The sequence below is a fragment of the Pavona decussata genome, unplaced genomic scaffold (genome assembly GCF_977016875.1).
Source record: "Pavona decussata unplaced genomic scaffold, jaPavDecu1.1 SCAFFOLD_49, whole genome shotgun sequence".
NCBI lineage: Eukaryota > Metazoa > Cnidaria > Anthozoa > Scleractinia > Agariciidae > Pavona > Pavona decussata.
In genome coordinates, this window is record NW_028145471.1 from 765,728 (window position 1) to 786,827 (window position 21,100).

At 36.3% G+C, this 21,100-nt stretch overlaps 1 long non-coding RNA gene across 2 annotated transcripts; it reads right to left on the reverse strand.

The window, feature by feature from the left end:
* Positions 1-1,208: 1,208 nt before the first annotated feature.
* LOC146481505 (uncharacterized) lies at positions 1,209-13,792 on the reverse strand. 2 transcript variants are annotated; one of them, XR_014864415.1, is made up of 4 exons: positions 13,704-13,777; positions 11,919-11,988; positions 9,944-11,179; positions 1,209-3,038 (listed from the first exon to the last, which is right to left on the reverse strand). It is a non-coding gene; the product is annotated as an uncharacterized LOC146481505 (long non-coding RNA). The 2 variants fall into 2 exon arrangements; XR_014864414.1 differs by lacking the exon at positions 1,209-3,038 and having other exon boundaries at positions 9,364-11,179; positions 13,704-13,792.
* Positions 13,793-21,100: the final 7,308 nt, after the last annotated feature.

Sequence of the window (21,100 nt, forward strand, 5' to 3'; positions counted from 1 at the left end):
AAACCCAAAAAAGAAATGATAAAAGTTTATGAAAATGTCAAAGTAACGACAATAAACTTAAGACTAGAAATACGTGACTCGCAAAACCTCGCAAAGCCAGGGCTGGGTGGACAGTTGATTTGGAGTGAAGGAATGGGCTAGGACAGCTAGGAAATATGAATTCTTGTTCTTTATGATAGTGACTGAGAAGATAGTGTGCCCTTTGAATAGGCAGCTCGTTGGCTATCCATCATCTCATATCTGACGCGGGCTCGTGGAATAATTGTTAAATATGGCATCGTCTCAAAATCTCAATATTTTCCTGCCAAATTGAACCCCTGCTTCACCTGTCTCAGTTTAACATTTCCTAACAAAATAATTCAAAAATAACTCCCAAAGTATCAGTATCATTCATTAATTTCTAAAATAATATAAAAATATGATTACTGAAAACTGCAATACTAAGGCAATTGTCATTTTGAATGTATCAATTTAAAACGATATTGTAATGTTGTAAATACCTACAATGGCCAGTTGGAGGTACAAATGGCTATTTGCTACAGTTAGCTCTAGCTAGATACTAACTAAAGTCGCGTAGCACAAAAATGAGGAAATATTTGGATCTAGGCTAAAATGGTATTCTTAACGTGAAGGCAATTCATTACTTGCTTGCCGCAAATAACATTTGCATGAAAACCATTAACGTAAACACATCAAAGAGAACTGTTTTCATTTGTAACATTTCTTTCTAAAGATTAGCGATACATTTTCCATTATGATAATCGTATTTCAGGTTGGTGCTCGATCATTTATCATAATCCTATCCACAATCGTTGACGGAGGTCTTGGTGATTATTATTTTTTTAAGGTTCACCAGGAAAAAGCCATTTTCCTCTCAGCATTTATTAGTCAACATTGATCTCACGAGAGAATGAGGGGAAAGGTTTTGCATTTGAGGGAAATAAAGAATTCCTCGTTTGTGGTTCTAAATTCTTAGTTTTGTCTTTTAAAAATACTTTTCCCCTTGGATTATTACTCCATAATACGGAGAAATAAGACCATAAGACGAAAATTTAACCCACAGTGTAACTGCAAACATTTAGAAAACTTTTGGAACATACTCCTTGCACTTTAATCCTTTTTTTTATTATTTCTCCTCCAAATTACTATAACAATTAAACTTGCTACAAGCGGTACTTTTGAGTTCCGTTAAAGCTGTTGTTCTCATTTTCCGCACTACTTAATTTAGTAGTCTTTTTGGATTTTGTAACTTGTTACTATACTTGTATCAGTTGTACACAGTGTCTTTTATATTCAATGCGTTATAGCAATCTGCAAAATGAAGTTCTTTTTTTTTCTGAGTTGTAAATAACGTTTTTAATCTAGTAATAGTGGTTAGTAGTAGAGTAATGTAATGCTAGCTTTTAATAAGTGTTGTTAAAACATTTTTGTACTGCAATAATTAAAACTAAATAAATAAAGAATTTAGAAAACTGGAAAACACAGTAAGAATGACCAATAAGTTGAACAGAGACTAAAGAATAGATTTCGAACCGAACTCAGACCAAAGTCCAAAGCAGATTACTGAAACGAACAATCTACTGTCGATTGTCACGTTATGAGGCGTTACAACCGAGGGTGACATTTTTGTATTAGGTTATTATCGTGTTATAAATAATGTTTTGCCTTTATTAATTATTTCTCACTATTTGCCTTCGAACCTAATATGCTGTTATACTGTACTACTGTCAACATGATATATAAACAGCTGTCTTATATTTTTGGTTACATTTTTGCGTATTGATAACATTCCTTTCTTTAATGATTATAGAATGACCTTATTTCAATCGAGCATGCCTGACGTCATGACTTATGGAGACGTTGGTATGCTCAAGGTGTGTTATAAACACACACTCGATTGTTAAAAGGTTAATTATATTTTCAGGTAAAAGGCATAAACCATGAACGATAAAATCCAACAGATTTCTGGGAAAAATTTAACCTATGAGCTATTTGCATTCTTCGTTTCAGAAATAAAAAGTACGTGCAGTTTTCAGAGCTCGCGGACGAAGATAACAAAAACACGAAATATGCGCCTGTTAGTTAGAATACTCCATAATTTTTTCATTTCGTATCGTTTACGATTTACACGTTGCACCACACAACGGGGTTTTTTTTTCAATTGAGTGTATACAATGTAACCAAAGATATACACAGACACATACAGGTGTATTACGATTGACTCACACAATAAACATGAACACTGTCACTTCATAACCCACTGCTAGAGTAGTCATGTAAATTTAATGCTAAAATAAACGTTATCTTTAACTGACAGAAAGTTTAGCTGATAATTTAGTGTGAGGGAGTACCTCAAGTATCAAGTAAATTGTCAGTTTTAAACAATTGGTCGACACCCACTCGCAGTGCATTGTGTAAAATATGACAGAAAACAGTTATGGGAAGAATTAGTTACTTTTGGGTACTTTTCCTTTGAGAAAGACGCTCTTATGAACGAAATAGACTCTTCTTGTCAGCTTATCAGAGTCACACCGTAATATTTAATGTGCTTTGTAAAAGTTGATTTCGTTTGTTTCTTATTTTCATTGGTGAATAACAAAACGGGGTTTGGGGTCTGCTTCCCCTCCATAACTGCGAGAATATAACTGATTGGAGAATATATAGTACGTTGAAAAATATTTCGTTGGAAGTCCACGACCATAGCGATGCCGTCATGTGACGTGGTAATAACGTCATCATTTCCATACGACAGCTATCTTGTATTTAACAAATAGATTCCAAGTTGCCGTGCGTCTGTTCAGTAATCGATCACAGATGACATCAAAATGTGGTAAGAACAAAAAAGTGGCAGACGAGCCGCAGGCTCATCATTGGTGCATGTGGTATAATTATTATGGTATTATTATTGCATTATGGTACAACTATATACATAACTACCTATATACAGAACTTCAGTCAATGTGGTCCTTTTTGGTTGTTTTTTATGTTTGTTTGGTTTTTTTTTTTTCGATTTATCATTTCTTGCATTTGATCGTTCCCTTTTTGCTAACACGAGAGCCAATTATAGTGTCATTCTGTCTTTAAAGGATTTCGTTCTCTAGAAATTTTCTTGATTTGGAAATTACTATCGTATACTAAAACGTTTCTATATAAAAATCGTAAATGAATTATATATCTTAAAGAAAGCCTGTATGGTCGTTCCTGCGGTTTCCGCTTCCTCTTTCTCTCTTTCTTCAACCAATTAAAAATGACTCGGTCTAAACGACACAAGTTCTGGCAGGCTATCATCTGCTCTGTATGCGGAAATGCTTTCCATTTTGTAACATGAGCAGCACTTGCCAAGAGAAAAGGGACACACCTTAAGCATAGCATGGCGGAAATTAGTACTAAACGCATACAGAATCATGGGATTGATCATTGTGTTTAGGAATGGAAACACAAAGTAGCAAAAACCTAAACTAACCTTACATTTATCTTTGAGAAAAAATTTATAGAAGGGCACCCTTAAAGTTTTATACAGTCCAAATGTGAAAAAACAAACTACCAACGCTACAACAATCGAAATAAATATCTTCATAACACTCTGGTGTTCTTTGATTCTTTTGTTTTCCAGGTTACCAATGTTTCTATCCATGCATTCTGGTTTTAGTCTCCGGCGTAGAACACGCATTATACGAAAATAGATCACGACAGATGTTACTACTGATGTAACATTAAAAATAACTATGCTTATTCCGTAGTACACCAACACTCCCAAACCATCCCAGGTGAATATGCAGGACGTTATCGGACCTACTTTTTCGACCCTCGAAAAATAGATATCAGGAATATAATACGCCACTGAAATAGCCCATGTTGCACATATCAAACCAATCCTTAATTTACGGGTAAGCAGAGTAGCTTTCAACGGAAATACTACAGCGATGAATCTATCTACTGCTATAAGTACTAAGCTAAGAATGGATACTGAATGAGACACCATTCTGCCAAACACCCCTATTTGACATCCAATTGTGGCCAGAGGACCTTGTATCAGACTTCCACCTCTTGTGATTAACTCATCAGTCAGGTACAGAGGCCATGTTGTAATGCTGCACATGAAATCAGAAACCGCCATACTGACGTAGTAGTAGTTGACGCTTGTTCTGAGGCTTGGAGTCTTGTACACTGCAGCCATCACGAGAAGGTTACCAATGAAAGCTGCTACGCTAATCAAAGCCATAACTGTAGTGAAGAATGCTGATACGAACTGGCAGGACTCCGGCACCGTGACGTGAGTAGAGTTGTTCATGGCGTGATATCAATCTTGTTACCTTCAACTGTCAAAAGGCTCTAGGCAAAACGTTTTTTTACCGAAGTTCTTTTATTGATCTGAAAATAAACAAAAAGCAAACGAAAAAACTCAGTATTCGTTTTGACGCGTTGGCTTTGAATTTAATTAAATATTTCAATTTATTTATTTAGCATGGTACACAGTGCCTTTTTTTTCACGGAGGCTGATCATTCTTAAGGTACTAGATGTACACCTGTGCTAATAGGCTGAAGGTTAATGCACCAAGAGGAAGACGCATTCAGTTCTCCAAGCCGAAAGAGTTGGCACCAAGCCTGTGAGCATTCGTATCAGAGGGATTCAAATCTTAATTCTCACTGAACGAACGAACGATCTTTTTCTTTTACTAAAATGTGCTAGAAATGCATGACATCTCATGAACACATTCATACATATCTCAAGCATACTCGAGTAATGGATGCACATTTTGCATATACCAACGATGACATACATGATGCTTTTGTCTTTAAAATTCTAACACAAAATAATGAAGGAAAGCTTCCAATGTTTTGATGGATCAAAATATTCTAGAGAAGCTACCACGTTCTAATGTTATCGAAAACGTGACATTCTGTGGGCGAACAATATTTACAGTGACGAAACTCGCCTTTAGGAAGTAGAAAATAACTCTCTCCCGGGTACAAAATAGTATGTGAGCCATTATACCATGCCCGAGAAATAGCGACCATTAAATTGTCTTGCTTGTTATTTTAAAGTAAAATCAGCAAGATCTAGCAACAATTCTTGATTGTTTTAAATAAAACCATTATTCCACTAGCGCTTGTTGGATATGAGACGATTAGAGCTAACTCGGCGCTAGGCGCCTCGTTGGCTATCCATCATCTCATATCTAACGCGGGCTCGTGGAAAAATTGTTAAATATCGCATTGTCTTAAAATCTCAATATTTTCCTGCCAAATTCAACTCCTGCCTCACCTTTCTCAATTTAACTGTTCCTAACAAAACAATTCAAAAATAAATCCCAAAGTGTCACAGTGCTATTCATTAAATTCTAAAATAATATAAAAATATGATTACTGAAAACTGCAATTACAAAGGTAATTGCCATTTTGAATGAATCGAGTTAGAACGATATTGTAATGTTGTAAATACCTGAAAAGGCCAGTTGGAGGTAAAAATGGTTATTTCCTGCAGTTAGCTGTAGATGCTATTGAAAGTCGCGTAGCACAAAAATGAGGAAAAATTTGGCTAAAATGGTATTCTTAACGTGACAGGCAATTTATTACTTGTTTGCCGCAAATTACATTTGCATGAAAACCATTAACGTAAACGCATCAAAGGAAATGATTGTATTTGTAAGATTTCTTCGTAAAGATAAGCGATACATTTTCCATTATGAAAACCGTATTTCAGATCGGTGATCGATCATTTATCATAATTCTATCAACAATTACTGACGGAAGTCTTGGTTAATTTTTTTAGGTTCACCAGGAAAAAGCCATTTTCTCAGCATTTACTAGTCAACATTGATCTCAAGAGAGAATGTGGGAGAAGGTTTTCAAAAACTGCATTTGAAGGAAATAAGGAATTTCGCGTTTGTGGTTCTAAATTCTAAGTTTTGTCTTAAGTACTTTTCTCCGGGATCCATTACTCCGTAGTTACCTCGGGCTTTTTACTTCCTACTGCTTCCTCTCCTACACAGAAACATAAGCATTGCGGCAGCTAAGACAACAAAGCTTACAAGTTACAAAGTATTTTGAAAAATTTTGGTGTCGGATGACGTTCCATTGACAGGGATTCACGTCATGATTGACATTATTGTGCAGCTATCTTAGTTTTCTTGAGTTTTTTTTTTTTTTTTAATTTTTTTCATGGCCTTAAACTTTCCTCAAGATTCTTTCTTAAAACATGCGTAATAGTGGCGTAGTAAGAATTAAAATTGTCCTAATGTTTGTGGCGGCAAGTGTTTTGAAGAAGAACGGACGGCTACAGGGAAAATTTTTGTTGTCATAGATACGACTATTTTTCAGTTAAATAATCGAAACAAAACCAGCTTTGTTGCTACAAAAACCGATATACTGCACAAATTTGAGTAACCGTTTTGATGCTTTCTTTTAGTCCAGTTGCTATGCTGTGACTTCACTGCGATCATGTGTTGTTCCACCTGGCACGGCAAAAAAAGTTTATTCAGGCTTAGACTTGAGGGCATCGTTTTATCTTTGGGTGTCAATGTTTCATTAATATGCCAATCTTTCTAACGCATTTTTCGGGGATAATTAAACAGAAATAACTGTAAAAAGCGTTAAAATACATAACAATGTATGGCATTAATTAGCACTGAAAAATGCTCGGTAATATCCCCATTTTTTTTGGGGGGGGGGGGGGGGACGGGAGAGATTCCGAAAGCTCTTGGAATAATTAGTAGGCACCGTCCTTAAGAAATCAGAAGGACTTGGACCATCCTGAGATGCGCAGAACATTTGCGCAGTAGCAAAAGGAGGAACCGTCCTTTTTATACCACAAATAGTAACTGCAAACATTTAGAAAGCTTTTGAAACTCCATGCACTTGAATACCTCTTTTATTAATTCTACTCCAATATAACATAACAATAAAACTTGCTGCACGCGGTAATTTTGAGTTCCGTTAAAGTTGTTGTTCTTATTTTCCCCACTACCTAATTAAGTAGTCTTTCTGGGTTTTGTAACCTGTTACCATACTTGTATTAGTAGTATATAGTGCCTTTGCATATTCAACGCGTGATAGCAATCTGCACAATGCAATTCTTTTTTTTTTCTTAGTAGTCATGAATAATGTTAATGTCGTAATCACGGTGGTTAGTAGTGAAGTGATGTAATACTTTTAATAAGTGTTGTTAAACATTTTTGTACTGCAATAATTAAAAATAAATAAACAAAGGAAGAATTTAGAAAACCGGAAAACACAGTAAGAATGACCAATAAGTTTATCGGAGACTAAAGAATCGGTAACGAACCGAGAGCAGTCCGAAGTCCAAAGTAGGTTATTGAAACGAGCAATCTTCTGTCGAGCGACACGTTATGAGGCATTACAACCGGCTGTGACTTTTTGTATTAGGATATTATTTTGTTAAAAATAATATTTTCCCTCTATTTATTATCTCTCACTATTTGCCTTTCGAACCTAATATGGTGTGACACTGTGCTACAATGAACATTATAGATAAACAGCTAACACAGGAAGATTAGCCTAGTGTGAGAGGGTTCCTCAACTAAATTGTCAGTTTTGAACAATTAGTCGATACCCAGTCGCAGTGTATTGTGAAAAATATGGCAGAAAACAGTTATGGGAAGAATTAGTTACTTTTGGGTACTTTTCCTGTGAAAAAGACGCTCTTGTGAACGAAATAGACTTCTCCTGTCAGCTTATCAGAGTCACACTGTAATATTCAATGTGCTTTGTAAAAGCTGATTTCGTTTGTTTCTAAATTTCATTGGTGATTAAAAAAATGAATTGTTTTTCAAAACCGGGCTTTAAAGTTCGGGGTCCGCTCCAGCTCCATAACTGCGAGAGTATGGCCTAGGGCAAACGTCGAATCTAAGTCGCGTCGAATTTATTAAAAATAGGTTCGACAAAGAGTCGACTTAATTCCAGTGTGGTAGCAAACGTCGAACCTGTGTAGACCCTAATTCACAAGTTGCACTTTGTGAAACACGGGAATAAGCACGTGTCCCCGTGCTATTAGGGACCTTACGAAAACACCACGGCGACGGCGGCGATAACGCCACAACACAAAAGGCTTAATGAGCAAAAACAATCGCTCTGCACGTGCGTTTTACATTTTGGTACATTTCTTTGTCGTCCCCTGCAAAACAACAGCGTGAAATGACCAAATTCAGGGTTTTGTGGAGAACGTGAACACACGACAGTGAATTTTTCATTCTCTTCCTTAACTTGAACGGTACTCCTACCAATTTGGTTCCTGGGTAGTTTGTCGTTTGTGTACAAGTTGAATGAGTTAAAATAATCGCGAAGTAGCACAAATGAAATAAAGTTATACTTTCAAATGACGTTTTCGTTGGCATCACCGTCTTGCATTCGTAAGGTCCCTATTCACTCGATTCGCGGCTAGTTATTGCTAGGACTTGCTAGCGAAATGCCGAAATACAGTGCTCGTCGTGCTTTTCTTTGGCAATTTATTGCGAAAAATAGAAAGAGAAGATTCAAACACTGAGCATTTATTGCAAATAGGCAATTTGCATTTCAATCTTTTATATTTAGTGCTCATGAAACACGAAAAACACATTTCCATCGCGCTGTGCGATGTCAGCAATGGCTTTCGACAGTTCGCCATTTCTGGTCGCGAAATTGTCTTTGTACAGCGCATGCTCGTCAGGGGGGGAAATAGCGTTTGGCAGATGGGGGAGTCGGTATTTTTGTGACGTTTGCGCAGTCCATCACATTTGAATCAATTATTTTGTAATTTGCATGATTTATGAATTGAGTTCAGCGGGTGTTTAGAACGGCCGTATGCTGTAACGCCGAACCACTGTCGCATTATCCGACTTGGCAAGTCGAACTTATGCTGGAGTCGAACCAATTAATTTGAGTCGAACTTAATTGCGGCAAACGTCGCACCATTCATGTGCCTATTTCAAAATTAATAGCTTCGACGAATTAACTTCGACTAAGATTCGACGTTTGCCTTAGGCCTATAACTGATTGGAGAATAAACAGTACGTTGAAGAATTTTTCATTTGAGGTCCACGACGGTTGCGATGGCGTCATATTATTATTATTATTATTATTATTATTATTATTATTATTATTATTATTATTATTATTATTATTATTATATGACGTTGGAATTACGTCATCATTTTCATACAACGGCTATCCTGTATTACTGGATTTCCCCGTCAAAAATTGGCCGAAAACTAATCGAAACTAACAGAGTCCTAAAATGATATAAAACATAAAAGTTACTATCAGAAAGTTACAACCGATTTCATTGATACGCGACCCTGGAATAGAGGGTCGCGTATCAATGAAATCGGTGGTAACACTTGTTCACGAAAAGCAGGGATATTACAATTTTGTGAAAAAACTGCTTGTTAAAATGCAGCTTCCAGTGTAAATAAATTGACATCGGCCACTCCAGATTGCTCAAGACAATTCATAAAAGATCGCAATGTTTGGTGGTGTTAGCTCAAATATTAAAAGCGAGTTATAAATGTTCAAGGTCTCTTCCCCCTACACCACCCAAAGGTCTAGTTACGGTTAGGGAATTACGAATCCACGTTGAATGCAGTTATAAAAAAAATTTAGATAGCCTTTGCACTTGGATAGTAGCACTCCACTCCACCACAATGTAAAGACTAATTTGCCGCTCTTGGATGATTATAGTGGAGTAATTTTTCATCAGTGTGGTATAATTATTATGGTACATATTATTATTATATTATGGTACAACCATATCATAACTACCTATATACAGAACTACAGTCATTGTGCTCCTTTTTTTTATGTTTGTTTGTTTGTTTTTCGGTTTATCATTTCTTGCATTTGATCGTTCCCTTTTTTTTTAAATACGAGAGCCATATAGTGTCATTCTAGCCTTAAAGGATTTCGTTCTCTAAAAAGAATTATTCGATTGGAATTTACTATCGTATACTAATAAAGAGTTTCTATATGAAAATTGTAAACGAATAACACATCTTAAAGAAAGCCTGTAAGGTCGTTCCTGCGGTTTCCGCTTCCTGATTCTCGGCTCTTACTTCAACTTATTATAAAGGACGTCTCTGTCGATCTAAACGACACAAGTCGTGGCAGGCTGTCATCTGCTCTGTATACAGAAATGCTTTCCATTTTGTAACATGAGAAGCACTTGCCAAGAGAAAAGGGACACACCTTATGCATAGCATGGCGGAAATTAGTACTAAACGCATACAGAATCATGGGATTGATCATTGTGTTTAGAAACGGAAACACAAAGTAGCAAAAACCTAAACTAACCTTACATTTATCTCTAAGAAAAAAATCATAGAAGGGCACCCTTAAAGTTGTATACAGTCCAAATGTGAAAAAACAAACTACCAATGCTACAACAATCGAAATAAATATCTTCATAACACTCTGGTGCTGTTTGATTCTTTTGTTTTCCATGTCACCAATGTTTCTATCCATACATTCTGGTTTTAGTCTCCGGCGTAGAACACGTATTATACGAAAATAGATCACGACAGATGTTACTACTGGTGTAACATTAAAAATAACTATGCTTATTCCGTAGTACACCAACACTCCCAAACCATCCCAGGTGAATATACAGGACGTTATCTGACCTACTTTTTCGACCCTCGAAAAATAAATATCAGGAATATAATACGCCACTGAAATAACCCATGTTGCACATATCAAACCAATCCTTAATTTACGGGTAAGCAGAGTAGCTTTCAACGGAAACACCACAGCGATGAATCTATCTACTGCTATAAGTACTAAGCTAAGAATGGATACTGAATGAGACACCATTCTGCCAAACACCCCTATTTGACATCCAATTGTGGCCAGAGGACCTTGTATCAGACTTCCACCTCTTGTGATTAACTCATCAGTCAGGTACAGAGGCCATGTTGTAATACTGCACATGAAATCAGAAACCGCCATACTGACGTAGTAGTAGTTGACGCTTGTTCTGAGGCTTGGAGTCTTGTACACTGCAGCCATCACGAGAAGGTTACCAATGAAAGCTGCTACGCTAATCAAAGCCATAACTGTAGTGAAGAGTGCTGACACGTACTGGCAGGACTCGTGCCAAGTCATGCTTGTGGAATTATTCATGGTGTCGGGTTTCTCTTCAAAGAGTAAACGTTTCTTGGAAAAAGTTTTGAAGTGAAGGCTTCTGTTTCTTGAAATAACAGATTTAAAGTGATGCGTTACGTCAATACGTTTTTACAAATCCTAGATACATTGATTGTAAAGCGCTATTGACCTGTCTTTGTAAATAGCGCTCTAGAAGTAATAAGTTATTTATATTTATTTATTTATTTATTAATTTACTTATTTATTGATTTATTTATACGTTGGATGGGAATTAAATGTATTTAAATGTATTTATGTATTGAAATGTATTGGAAAAGTAAGGTCTTACAATCTTAGAAAGCAGAGCTCGGGGACCCTGATATAATACATTCTAATAAAAAGTGAGTTCTCGTTCAAGAAGTCATATATCAAACGCGAGAAATTGTTTCATCAGATATCCAAACACTGAGAAGTAGGTTGAAAAAACGAGGCGCAGCCGAGTTTATTTAAACGACTTCAGGTGTTTGGAAATCTGATGAAACACACTTTCGAGTGTTTGATATGGCTTCTCAAACGATCAATAATTCTTGGAGAAATTCAAAGCTAAAGTTGGCAAAATTTCATGGTAAGTGAGAACACATATCCAAACCACGGTGTGGTGACAATTCCGAGGCAACCTTTTACAAATAATGAATTATGATGAAATCATAAACCCATTTGACTGGATAAGAAATGTTGCTTCTTGTGTTGTAGCGGCTGACGTTTGTAAAAGTAAAATTTAACTTTTTTTTAATAAAAAAGGTATAATGGATAAAATATTGAACGTTTACATCATATTTACTCACCTGTCTTTTTTTATCCTGTTTACTTAAGGTTGTCTCATGAAACTTATTGACACCAGTTTTAATTTATCACCTTCAAATAAAATAAAAGAAATATTGACATCAATGTTTTTATTCTTTACGAGACTCGAAGACCATTATTTCTTCGTATGTTGGTTTTTTGTTTTTTTATATTTTCAAAATAAAAGTCATGCAACACATTCAGTAATTTAATATAACAATACTGTGCGTCCATTATATCTATATTGTTAAAATTCATGTGGCTCACCAAACAAAACAAATAAGATAAAACATAAAGGCCTTCTTTATCATATATGTTTGAAGGTGACTCTTCCAGGGCCTGGTTTTTAATGTTTTCAGCAAAAGGAAACTTGCCTAATCTACTGGTCTTCAAAATATCCTCGTTGTCTTATATACAAACAAAGAAACTGCCACTCTACGTTTAAACGACGTCACAAATTATAGTTGCAGTATTAATTTAATGTATCCGTGCCACTCATGATGTTGATATAAACCTCAACTTGTGGTTTCAACTTATCCCCTGCGTTTGTTTTTTTTTTCACTAGCTAGTGTACTCTTTATTTTAGTGAAGGAAAAAAGAGTCAGCGAGGAAATAAAATTTGGACTTGTTAAATTTATATAATTATATTACTGACCTGAGGCTTGAATATATATTTAACATACCATATTTTAATTTTGTCCGTTTTCTGAGAATCACGAAAGAATAATGTCCAGATTGTTCTCTTCTTTTAAATTTTTTTAGAGTTATCAATTCGTTTTCGCAAGGACGATAGGAATTTTAATTTTTTTCAAACAGCTCCATAGAGTAGAAAAGTATTTATAGTATCATGAATAACATTAAAGGTACTTAAAAAACATGACAGAGCCAACAACTAGCACAAATTAAAAAGGAAGTCTTTGTTCGCTAGGTATGACATACAAATGGCAGAAAAGGATATTTGTCCTTAAAACGAAGATAATCCTTTTAAAAGGCAGAAATGTTTACATTTCTTACTATTGTGAACCAAATTTAAAATCCATTATACAATAATAATAACAATAATAACAAGTAAAAGAAGATTTCTATAGCGTATAATTCCATGTAAGAGATGATCAAATGCGCTTTACAGTATGGGGACACTCTCCAGATCGAATTGAAATTTGGAAATGCTGTTTTTTGAAGAGAGGGGAAAACAGGAGAACCCGGAGAAAAACCTCTCGGAGCAAGGACGAGAACCAAGAACAAACTCAACCCACATATGACGCCGAGTTCGGGAACCAAATAGAGTCTGGCCACTTTGGTTAGAGGCGATTGCTCTCGCCACTGCGCCATCCCTGCTCGTCTAATAAAACCCGGCATTAAATGCTGAGCTCATTCAAAGCTCGAAACAACGTATCCAAAAATAAAAGCAATTTTATCCACTTATTAAAATATATAGTCCCAAAAAAGTGGAACATGTGCATTTTACGGGTGCAAGTATTAAAAATATGCGATAATTTTATCTTCGAAATTCTGAAATAAATGTTAAGAAAAGCTGTTTACCCTCGAGATAAATAAAGATATTCGACGACAGCCGACTTCTACTTTTCAATGTTATCATCAGTAATGGAAAACTACTTCATAAAGCAGTTGTAGGACAAAGGCGTTTTCCATCTTTAAATGTATTTCTTTCTGTAGCAAGCTTCACCGGCTCTTTTGGTTTCGTTAATAGCTCCATGATGAATTCCCGACTTTTTGACACGATAGAAAATAAAATTCTAGTTTTACAATAAGACGGACATACTTACCTTTGACCACACGACTTTGAACATAGGATGATCTTCATGCTTCTAATCGGGCGTTAACCTGTAGCGAGAGTAAGAGGTAACTCGTTCTTGTGTAACCCGGGACGTGATATTCTGTACGTAGGCGTAAAAGTGACGAAAATCGTTTGTGAGAAGTGTAAAACAAATAGACCCAGGTTGCGCAATAAAACTTACCGTGGATGGTTAATACTCAGCAATGCGGTTTCATCTCGTCACCTTGATATTTTCCCGTGAAATTTAACGCCTACTTCAATTATTTCCATTATACAATTATTTCCATTTTACAAATACACATAAAATAATGTCAGTACTAATCCTAACCTATGACAGTGATATTTGTTATTTTTTTTATGAAATGAATTAATACAAAAGCAATATCCCTCAGCAATCAAACAATTACGACCGGGGTTGTAAAGATCATAAAAGGCGTACATACCTACAAATGGCTTTTCTTAGCTTCAAAAGCTCAGATCCTCGCGGATACGAAAAGGAGGAAAACTATTAATGTAAACGTTTTGGATTTTAGTTGATGGATTATAAATATGTATATACAAGTCATTGTTACATGTTTGCCGAAAACATTTGCATAAAAAAGATTAACGTCAATGCCTGAAAGGCACGGTCAGTTTTGATTATTTTTTCGTTATGAATATTATATTACGGGTTGGGGGTCGAGGAGTCTCTCATAATCTTATCAAGATCACGCTTCCTTGGTCTTCTGGGTGCCCCCACCAACATACCTCGATGAGTATTAATGAACCGAAGATAATATAACTTAGAGGACATAAAATATCTGGCATTTCTTTTTAGCAGCAGATTTATTTAATAAAACGAAAAATCAAATCGATTTTCACCGCTCTTACAGAAACTTTCAGAGAACGGAATTTTGTTCTCCTTTTTCCGCCCTGTTGTCGGCTTGCAGAAAATCCTAGCTGACCTTGTTTCACACGCGCCAAATGACATATTTGTCCTTGTCACGGTTTTGTAACTCTTGGTATTCAGTGGAGTTCCCCTTCGATTCAAGCACTGAATACCCAAGTTTGATACTGCCCTAGTGAAAGGGATATTTCTGCGTTATACCCAACTGAGAAAATAACGAAAATATTTGAGAGATTGTTTCATAGGGATAGAGCGAAGAACGTTTGTCAACTCCCCGAGTCTACTGCAAACTGGTCCAAAGAGAATTTAATTCCCTTTGCAACACCTCGAAGAAAAAATCTTTGATCTTTAGATGTACTATTTATCCCTCAAGTGTCATTCCTATGGCTTTCATATTCTCGGAGTTATGGAGGGGAGCGTGATCACCCCTCCCACCAGACCACCGACGACGGCACTTTGCCCGTCTACACAGCGTCAAGGGCTTTAATTTTTTTTTATAATAACTTTAATAAAGGGAATTTTCGGTTCAATAATGTTTAAAAAAGCTCCCATGAAATGTCAAAATGATCATTTTGCTGAAAATAGCCAAATGTTTGATAGAAAATAACATCAAATAAAAGGTCATTTTTAGTCCAAAATTCAACCTTTGAGTGTTTATATCTCTTATTTCAAAACTCGAAGTCAACTATTCCAAACGTAGAAGAATGAATATATTTTAGGACAGGCTACTTTATTTACCTATACAAAGAAAATTAAACTGTCATATCATATTATATTTCTTTGATCACATGATAAAACTACCTCGCTAAGGCAAAACAAGACATCAAGTTTTCTAGTCACGAAAATTCCATCCCGTGTTAGGCAGTCTAACCGAAATTATTCAGGGTCATCAATATTTTCCGAACTTGCTTTAAATCCAGGTGAGGTTCGTTCGACGAAATATATACTCAGGTCATCTTTCAATTGAAAAAGTTTTACTTCGTCAAATATTTATTCAAAGAGACCAGACAAATAGCCAGTATTGAGGTAACCGAGGCAGTTGACACGTAATTTGTCAATTATTTGCGTACGTACATAATTTGTCAATTATGTAGCGTCTAATTAAATATTTTTTTTACGAAAAGAGGTTGCGTCGATTGAAAAGTCATCTCTTCGTTTTTACCGGCCAAGATTTAAATGGTTTATTAACTATTTGTCCAATGCTGAGACCTTGTGATGGCGGAAAATACTTTTCTTAAATTAAAACGCGTTAAAAAAAATAATAATAGTTTTGACGGGGTCAACTTTGGTGTTTTTTTTTTCTTTCAGATCAAGCCGAAAAAATTGTTCCCATTAAATCTGGGCTACTGGTTTTTCAGTATTTTACTGATGCATGCAGTTTGTGTCAAGAACTTATGTTTGTTGTCTTTTCATACATGATAAAGATACCGCTTGCGAATTTTCTGTTTTACACCTAAACATCCGCAGTATACTTGATAAGTTTGAAGGAACATGAATTCTTAGTAACTGTGCCAGCTGAAACCTGGCTCAATCACATCCACATTTTATTAAGATATGACCATCTCAATTATACAAGATGGAGATCAGTGTACATCGCAAAGATGGAGCAGTTGTCACAGAAAGTCTTAGAAGAGTTTTTAAAATTATCTCTGCAAAATGCGCGGTTACCCCCAATTTTCTTTTTGGATTCCAATAGCTCTTGGTAAAATCTTCCTTTTTTCGCATGGTCATAAACCGCACAAAGATACTTCGGTATTAGTAGGCACCGTTCGCACTGAGGCTAGAGGCAGTTTTTCTGGCATTTGGGTGGATCTTTTGAAATGAATATTTTGCATGGAAGGTTTGCTTCAATTTACCTCACACCTTTTCAACCTATGGTCAAATGGTAGGTTTTTGTTGGTTTTCAAGCAACGGCTGTTACCATGGCAACGACTTACACAATGACTTACACAACGTCGACTATCTTGAGATGTAGTCAGAAACTTAAGACATGATGACCTTGAGCAATATACTCGAAACTTCAATCTGGTTATACACGAAATACCTGAACATGAAGAAGAAGATAATGTAGCGAATGTTGTTACATTAGGAAAACTTCTACAAGTAAATTTAACACCCGGCGACATAAACATTGTGCATCGAATGAACACGAAAAGCAAAGACAAGCCCCGACCTATCATCGCCAGATTTAGCAATTATAACGCAAAGAGCAAACTATACAAAGCTAGATTAAATCTTTGAAATGCTGACTTGAAAGTTGTAGGATCAGAGAAGATAATTAATGAAAATTTAACGGCGTGGAGAGCCGAGCTTTTCAAAGAGGCGAGAAAACTGAAAAAAAAAAAAAATGTCGAAATGGTAAGACATGGACTGTTGTCGGTAAAATTTGTTTGAAACAGACATCACCGCTGAAGTATTGAGAATCGACTCCCACGAAGATCAGAAAGGCCTTTAATTTTCAAGTGTTTTTGAATGTACCTCTCTAGCGAGCACCATTGAGCTATCCTTTAGGCCAGTTAGTATTTTAATACCCAGGAGAGGCAAGTAATTTTGTTTTGTTTTTTTGTTTGTCTATTCTTCTTTTTTGTTTGTCTTAGTGTTTAGTTTTTTTATGTGTAATTATATTTGTTTTGTTTTTTTGTTTGTCTATTCTTCTTTTTTTGTTTGTCTTGGTGTTTAGTTTTTTTTATGTGTAATTATATTCTATGTCGGTTTTTAAGTTTTTGTCGCTCAACGTACGCAATTTATAAATAATTTAATAACACAATGGAAAATAGAAAGATTAACCTGAAGTAACCGGATGACAGGACGGAAAAGACGCTTACTGTAAGTACCTCCCGGTGTCTCTCATAAATCCTTAGAAAACTTTTCTAAGGATTTGTGAGAGCTTTTTCTGGAGTATCTGTTTGCGCTCCAGGTTTCGTCACCTATGCTTTCCGCTTCATGTCATCAAGTCGTAATAAACGTGACTCAGTTTTCATATGGAAGAATGTTACGTATCAGTGACAAGTCATCACTTGTCAAACTTTGTAACAAAACATGAATGAAATCAGGAAATCCGAACCACCTCCACTGACTCAGTTTTCACAAGGAGGAATGTTACGTATCAGCGACAAGTCATCACTTGTCAAACTTTCTAACAAAACATGAACGAAATCAGGAAATTCGAACTACCTGCACTGACGTAATCGGCAAAGTAATGAGAAAAGAAATCAGAGCTAAAGAATTCTGCGGCATGCCGGCGCTTATGAAAGCCTGATTATCATTGGATCCGATGAGATTGGAACACGTGGAAAATACAAATTATATTACAACTTTACACCAGGAGGTTTACAATTGCCAATAATTTTGCAGGTAAATTGCACGAAATAAAGCTTATACTTTAACTTTTCATCACCCTTCGTAGATCTAGTTGTATATTGATATTCAAAGCGAACAAAGCTTTTCCTGTAAATTTTTCTCGTTTTATTGTTTTGCGATAAGCCGCTGCCATTCGAATTTGGAAACGCGGGCACACGCACTGCCACTGTGGTGGCAATCGCGAGATCGAGAGAAACCGCGCCCTTCCGAAAGAGCCGGATCATGCCACGTAAGTCTCGACAAAATCCAATTGAGGAAAAACGCAGGATGCGAAACGAAAGAAGCAAAAGAAAATGGTTGTCAAGGACCGCTATGGAATAGAACAGAAAAATTCGAACACAAAAGGAAAGAGATGCGTATTCTCGTGCCAAAGGATTGGCGCGAATTTACTATGGCAAATGGAAAGCATTAGCCGAACAGAATAAAAGGACCCTGGACCAAAACAAGGTAAGGCTCTCTTGGCGCAAATATAGAAGAAAATAGGCATCGTAGAAGAGCAGTTTGTAAGAGAACGACATGGGTAAACATGATTAGTCTATCGTGTAGTCTACAAAGTTCCGCGGGGGCAGGAGTCAAAACATTTAGTGGGGCCGGGGGTGGGGGGTGGTGGTAGGATACGGAGTGGGGCGGGGGATGCGGCCCAAAAAATTCCACTTCTTATGACGAAATCTATTGAATTTCATGGCATAATGCACAACACCCCCTCTTTGTTTTATCAAAGTTGCCAAATTCTTACTCTATTTTCACAAAAGAACAGCTCAGAAACCATTATGAAGGACCATACAGAGATTAAAAACACAGAAAAGGGCAATGTGCTGATATTTTCATGGCTTCATTTCTTTTAATATGCCAGACAGCTAGGTAATGGCTTTCAATTGAAAAGTCTTTGGACTTTGAGCATGTCCCCTTTCATTAAGCTATGAATGTGAATTGTTGGATTCTTTCTTGCCCTACCCTCTTCAATTGGGTATCTCTCTCAGTAGTGCCCTCAGGGGGCAGGGCAACAAAGGGTCTAATGCTTCAGACTACTGGCATCTTTCATAAGACATTCAATTTTACACCAAAAAATATTTTTATTATCACCCATGGGCATCAATAAGTACCACGAAAATGCCAAGGAAATGAAACCGCATAGACTACATAGAGTCGGTTGGGATACATGAGAGTCAAGGAGACACTTGAAGAAGGCACTGATTTGACTCCTTTATTATTTGAAGAGTATAGAGTTCACCAATAACTGTTATGACAAAATCTAACAAGTGCATCTTTACCAAGCTGATTTGCTTCACTTTCAAGGTGATCTTGATTCTTTGTTTATGACAAAATAATTATTACTTTATTCCAGATTAGACACCAGAATACAAAATCAGGACCATCTAAATTCCCCCCTGTCACTTTAATTGATCCATCTGAGCTTCACCCAATCAATGAAAAGGAATTAATACTAGGACATGGATCATATGGCAGGTGCGTTTTAAAAACATTCACAAGATTAAAGATACAGGTGGTAGAAAAACAATGTCTGATGCAAAACACAGGCACAAATAATGCAGGCTTTCACGCACAAAAACATTCCTGCAATAATAGGCATCCAGGTTGAAGGGGAGCCTATATCACTAGTCATGGAGTTGGAAGGAGAAAACAATACATCCGTAACAGTTAGTAAACTATTGTATTGTGAGGAAGCCAATGAAATATTACAAAAACTTAAAAGTTCAGTTCGTGTGAACTGGAACAGTCAGAAACCTTTAACGACGAATGGAGACCGAGGAATGAAAAGCAAAGAATCGTTGTCATTGTCAATGCATGTACTGTGGGTTAACCCAAGGCCAATCCAAGTGGAACTCGTAATTAACTTATATCTTAAACCATGCCATATGAAAAACCACTATAAATTGAACAATCACTGGACTATGGTACACAGGTTCAAAAGATACTCTCACTGGCCTTGTCAAAGGCTGTTCGTATGGTGAATACTCTGCAGCACGCTAGGAGGATTAAACAATGACAACGTCAGACTTTAATACGCAGTGACGGCCCGTAAGAGATAACACCGTCTTTAAGACCGAACACGAAAATCTGAGAAATACCAGTCGTGCCCCTCATCCTTTGACACTAGTGCGCGCTAGAAAATAAATTAAGGTTAAACTCTTATCTTAAAATTTGATCAGCCCTTCCGTAAGCAATAATGCAGAATAATGTTGTGTATTTCCAGTTAACATTTTATCGCCATCAGTGACTCATCTCAAACAGACATTAAAGCTAGGTTTAACAAGTTAACCTAAAAATAAGTTTTTTTTTTCGTTCCATTCATGGTGAACGTCCTTATTACATTGATTAACCGTATAACACATTGCAAATATTGCGCATCTTTTGAGCTTGATCCACAACTTTTGCGCGTTGATCCATGGCGAAAGACAAACTTCACTCTCCTAAATATAATAGCTTTTTGTTTGAGGATAGTATTGAAGTACTGCATTGAGGTTTCAAAAGGTCTTAATTTGTTAACTTGATTTAAATTAATTTCGGTTTTACTTTTCCTGCAATGTTATTTTATTGATGAGAATCCGGCACAGACAATACAGAGTGAATCTCAGAAGAGGAAAACTACATGATTATTGTTTCAGTCCATTAAATATACCTTGCAGACCTTGACTTGCCTCAATTTCTTCTTGTAATTTCAAGGGCGAATCTTGACATTCTTTATTCCGGTGCTTTTCGCGCGCTTGTGTATCACATTTCACTTGTCACGCAATGAAAGTTGTTGCGTTGTTCAAAACTTTGAATCTCTAATATGCGGATTTTGAGACAATTTTCAGCCTTGCCTCGGGGATGTGATATCGCCAGATATAATGTGAGTAACGATTGCAGACAAGTAAGAGCATTTCTTTATATCTAGTTTCCAGTCGTGTTACATGTATCCGGTTGTGATTGAATGAGTCAAGTAGTCAGTAACAAATTGTTATGTTGCACTATTCTTCAGTATTTTCGACAAACATACAGAAAATCAAAGCCTGATTGGCGAGTGCATTTATACAGATGGGCATAGAGAAGATTTTTTGTTTCTACTTTCTGATCATAAATGTATACAGAGGTAAAATAACGGACGCGTTTCATCCATGTAGCAAGTCGAGAAACAG